The sequence below is a fragment of the Choloepus didactylus genome, chromosome X (assembly GCF_015220235.1).
Source record: "Choloepus didactylus isolate mChoDid1 chromosome X, mChoDid1.pri, whole genome shotgun sequence".
NCBI lineage: Eukaryota > Metazoa > Chordata > Mammalia > Pilosa > Megalonychidae > Choloepus > Choloepus didactylus.
In genome coordinates this window covers 75,612,484-75,618,483 of record NC_051334.1, presented here as the reverse complement: position 1 = coordinate 75,618,483, position 6,000 = coordinate 75,612,484, and positions in this window count along the sequence as shown.

Genomic DNA, 6,000 nt, shown 5'->3' with positions numbered 1-6,000 from the left:
AGTTCCAACACCTCCAGGCAAACTTGGTGGAACTACGGCAGGCACTTAGAAATGGAGTGGTTGTGATGGGAAAGTTTATGCTGTATACACGTCCCCACAATTATAAAAAGAGCAGTTAAAGTAACAATGAGAATTAAATGGAAAACATCCTGGATGGTATCTAATAAGGGATGAGAAAAAGCTCAAAAGGACCTTATTGGGACATGAGAAAATTAGAATGTAAACTGTAAACATTATGTCAATGTTAAATTTCTTGATAACTCTACTTAAGTTGGTTAGATAAGTGAATATTCCTGTTCTTAGGAACTGTACACGGCAGTATTAAGTATTCAAGGAGTGTGATGTATACAACCTACTCTCAAGTGTTCAGAAAATGGGTTGATAGATATTGGATAGATGGAATGATACAGCAAATGTGGAAAAAAGTTAAAATTGGTGTATTTGGGTATCTCAGTCAGTGGTGTGTTGGAGTTCTTTGCATGGGGTTTGCATTATTTTTGTAACTATCCTGTAATTTTGAAAATATTTCAAATTTTAAAAATTACAAAAGATTTTCACCAAAATTTAAATCAGTGAAATAGCTGGAATAACCTGATAATGCAATCAGATTCCTCTTTTGCCTCATACAAAGCTGTAACTTTATCCTCCCTTTTCACATCCTTAGTAAATAATCCATAGAAACAGATATTACCCTGGAAGAAGTGAGCATTACCAATTTGAAAATGATCTGTGTATGTTCTTTCAGAATTATTCCTATTTCTATTGAAAGATGAATAAGTGTCTACAATAGGGAAAGACTGCTTCATATATTAACTGATCATAGAATTTATTTAACAGAAGCATTCATTTTTATCTTGCTGTAAATGAAATGGAATGTCACTATAAAAAATTACCCCTTCTCCCCCAAAAAGAGGCCATCTCTTCTCATAGTAAAGCCCACTACTAACAGATACTGATGTGCTTAAATGCTGCCACCTTTTTCAAATATTCATGGGAGTAAGCTTCCATTGCAAAAACAACTGTTTTCATTCCCATCTGAAGTTAGAGATATTCAGAGTATATTATTTGTGATGTTGACATGTAAGTGAGAATTGCAAAGTTAAAATATTACATGTTTTAATAACTTTGGCGTATTTCTATATTTACTGCTTTTTCTATGTTCCATAATTAAAATAATATAATAATAGACATCACTGTCTAAAGCTCATGGTTGTCAATAGTTTTAAATTGTGCTTTCCGTTTGCACCCACATTTGCTAGCACTCTTTCTCTCACTCTCTCCATATTTTTTTTCATTGTTTTGCTGAATTGTCATGTGCAGACATTATGATACTTCATCCCTAAATACTTCAGCATGTGATTCCTAAGGAAAAGATCATTCTCCTACAAAACCACAATGCAATTATCACACTCTGAAATTGTAATGTAAAACAATACCCTTACCTAGTATATGATTCACATTCAAAATTTTCCAATTGTCCCAATAATGACCTTTGTAGGTTCTTTCTAATAAAATGTTTCCTATCAAAGATCATGCATTGCATTTAGTTGTCAAGTCTTTTTAGTGTCCCCTTAAACTAGAAAAATGTCCCAGACTTTTTTTGTCTGGCAGACACTGACAATTTTGAAGGGCCCAATCCAGTTGTTTTACAGAAAGCCTCTCAAGTTCAATTTGTCAGATTGTTTCCTCTTGATTAGATTCAAGTTAAACATTTCCGGCACAGGTGATGTCTTGTCCTCCTCAGTGGCTGACATTAAGAGATAACATATCGACACACCCTCAGGGAAACCAGATACTGAATATTTCTTCCCTCTGGGACCTGAGCCTGTTCTGGTCTGGGAAAACCTGATTTGGATAACCAAGGAAACCATGCCTAGACAACAGAAAATTACAACCTACACTAAGAAAAACAAAGTTATGGCCCAGTCAAAGGAACAAATGTACACTTCAACTGAGATACAGGAATTTAAACAACTAATGCTAAATCAATTCAAAAAGTTTAGAGAAGATATTGCAAAAGAGATAGAGGCTGTAAAGGAAGCCCTGGGCATGTATACGGCAGAAATCAAAAGTTCAAAAAAACAACTAGTAGAATCTATGGAAATGAAAGGCACAACACAAGAGATGAAAGACACAATGGAAACATACAACAGCAGATATCAAGAGGCAGAAGAAAACACTCAGGAACTGGAGAACAAAACACCTGAAAGCCTACACGCAAAGAAGCAGATGGAGAAAAGAATGAAAAAATATGAGCAACATCTCTGGGAACTCAAGGATGAAACAAAGTACAATAATGTATGTATCATTGGTGTCCCAGAAGAAGAAGAGAAGGGAAAGGGGGCAGAAGCAATAATAGAGGAAATAATTAATGAAAATTTCCCATCTCTTATGAAAGACATAAAATTACAGATCCAAGAAATGCAGCATACTCCAAACAGAAGAGATATGAATAGGCCTACGCCAAGACACTTAATAATCAGATTATCAAATGTCAAAGACAAAGAGAGAATCCTGAAAGCAGCAAGAGAAAAGCAATCCATTACATACAAAGGAAGCTTCATAAGACTATGTGCGGATCTCTCAGCAGAAACCATGGAGGCAAGAAGGAAGTGGTGTGATATATTTAAGATACTGAAAGAGAAAAACCACCAACCAAGAATCCTGTATCCAGCAAAGCTGTCCTTCAAATATGAGGGAGAGCTCAAAATATTTTCTGACAAACAGACAATGAGAGACTTTGTGAACAAGACACCTGCCCTACAGGAAATACGAAAGGGAGCACTACAGGGTGATAGAAGACAGGAGTGTGTGGTTTGGAACACAATTTTGGGAGATGGTAGCACAACAATGTAAGTACACTGAACAAAGGTAACTATGAATATGGTTGAGAGAGGAAGATGGGGAGCATGTGAGACACCACAAGAAAGGAGGAAAGATAACGACTGGGACTGTGTAACTTGGTGAAATCTAGAGTATTCAACAATTGTGATAAAATGTACAAATATGTTCTTTTATGAGGGAGAACAAGCAAATGTCAACCTTGCAAGGTGTTAAAAATGGGGAGGCATTGGGGGAGGGATGCAATCAGCATAAACTAGAGACTGTAACTAATAGAATCATTGTATTATGCTTCCTTTAATGTAACAAAGGTGATATACCAAGGTGAATGCAGATAAGAGGGGGGAATAGGGGAGGCATGTTAGACACTTGACATTGGTGGTATTGTCTGATTCTTTATTCTACTTTGATTTAAGGTTATTTTTCCTTTTGCTACTTCCTAGCTGTCATTTTTTTTTTCCTCTTTCTTTTGCCTCTCTACCTTCTTTGACTCTCCCTCCTGCCTTGTGGAAGAAATGTAGATGCTCTTATATAGATAGTGGTGAAGGTGGTGAACACATAAATGTATGACCATGCAGAAAACCATCGATTATTTACTTGGGATGGAATGTATGGTGAGTGAACAAAACCATATTAAAAAAAATGGGTTGATGACAAAACCTCGAGGGCAATATACTGAGTGAAATAAGCCAGACACATTAGGACAATTATTGCAGGGTCTCACTGATAGGAACTAATTACAATATGTAAACTCATAGACATGAAATATAAGGTACCAAGATATAGGACGAGGCTTAAGAATGGGGAGTGGTTGCTTAGTATGAGCAGAATGTTCAATTAGGATGAACTTAAATGTTTGGAAATGAACAGGGGTGTTGGTAGCAAGATGTGAGAATAACTAACGGTGCCGAATGGTGTGTGAATGAGGTGGAAAGGGGAAGCTCAGAGTCATATATGTCACCAGAAGGAAAGTTGGAGGTCAAAAGATGGAAATGTATAAAACTGAATCCTATGGTGGGCAATGTCCATGATCAACTGTACAAATACTAGAAATCACTTCATGAACCAGAACAAATGTATGACAATACAATTAGAAGTTAATAATAGAGGGGCATATAGGGAAGAACTATATACCTATTACAAACTATATACTACAGTTAGTAGTATTTCAACATTTTTTCATAAACAGTAACAAACGTACTATATCAATACTAGGAGTCAACAATTGAGGGGGGTTGGTTAGGGATAGGGGAGGATTAGAGTTTCCTTTTCTTTTTTTCTTTTTCCATCTTTCACTTTATTTCTTGTCTGGAGTAATGAAAAGTTTCTAAAAATTGAACAAAAATTAAGTGTGATGGATGCACAGCTGTATGAGGGTACCCAGGGGCGAGTGATTGTACACTTTGGATCTTTGGATAATTGTATGGTATCTGAACAATCTCAATAAAAATGAAAAAAAAAAAAAAAAAAAAAAAAGAGATAACATATCGGTCTGTCCCACCACTGGTGATGTTAACTTTGATCATTTGGTCAGAGTGATGTCCTTCAGACTGCTGTATTGTGAGATACCTTTTTCCTTTTTCATTTATGAGGTGTTACTTTGATGCTGTGTGGATATCCAGTTCCCCCATAAAATCCTCTTATTATCTTTTTGATGGCTACATCACTTTTGGTTATTTTTGCCTTTTCTTTCCTGATATTGGTGGCCTTGTTTTCTTGATCAATCTCACTGGAGTTTTACCAATTTTGTTAGGTTTTCAGAGAACCAACTTCTGGTTTTGTGATCCTTTCAATATATACTTGTTTCCTATTTCATTGATTTCAGCTTTAACTTTATTACTTTCTTTGAGCTTATTTTGATGTTCTAACTTCTCATTGATTTTTAGCTATTTTCTTTTTAAATATATGCATTTAACACGCCACATATCCCTCTAAGTACCGCTTTGGTTGCATCACACAAGTTTTTATGTGTAGTGTTTTCTTTTTATTGTTCAATTCCAAATACGGGAGACAACACAAAATTTCCACTCTCATCGGACAGACAAGTAAATTGTGGTATAGTCATACAACGGAATACTATTTCAGCACTGAAAATGTACAAAGTACTGTTACACAGAATAATAGCCATGAATCTTACAAGCATTATTTCAAGTGAAAGAAGCAAGAAACAATACAAACATACTCAATATTCTATTCATATAAAGTAAATAACGGTCAACACTAAACTATATCATTTAAGGTTGCATACATAGGATAATAAAACCATAAAGAAATGTGAGGAAATGATCACAAAAGCAAGGATGGAGTCTGTCTTTGGGGGAGGGATGGGCTGGGATCAGACAGGGAAACATCAGAAGCTTTGGGAAATCCTGGCAGTGTTCTCTTCTGTGACGTAGATGGTGTTTACATAGAGGTTCACTTATAATCACATATTAAACTACACATATATATTGTGCAGTTTTCTCTATATATGTTACATTTCACCATAAATGGATACAAAATAATGAAAATAACTTTCAAGTATAATTATTTATAACTAAAGCATAATAGCCAATTTCTTTCCCTAAGAAATCTCATATTAGTAATAATATATGGTATTTAAAGTAATGGCTTTTCCCAAAGATTTTGCTATCAATAGTAAGAATTATACCGACAGTACTGTAGTATCAATGTCGAGTTCCACATTATGTTTTTCTTCCAGAATATATTTGATGACCACAAATTTTAATAACATTTGCCCAAGGAAAGGAAAAAGAAAAACCTAAATACTTGTCTTGAGATTTTTCAGATCACTCACCCATTGTGACGTTGGGTTGTTAACCCACATAAGGTCTCAGTGTGGTTACAATTTCTACAATGCGGTTAGGATTTCTTTTTAGACTCCTGTGTCACCACCAAATTTCAAAAGAAGCAATTTTCACTGCAGTCTCTTGTGTTAGTTGGTTTATCGTGTATGTGCCTGTCTGTCTGTCTTCTGTTGAACTCCCCACCTTGGGCAGGTCCTGGGCTGTTTCCTGTTCCTCTTACTCCATGAAGTGTGGATTAATTTTCTATTGCTGTAAAAATTTTTTTTAATTACCACAAAATGCTGTATTTCTAACGATTTTTCTGTAAACTTACAACTTCTCTAATTAAAAAGATTAAATAAAAATGTATTTT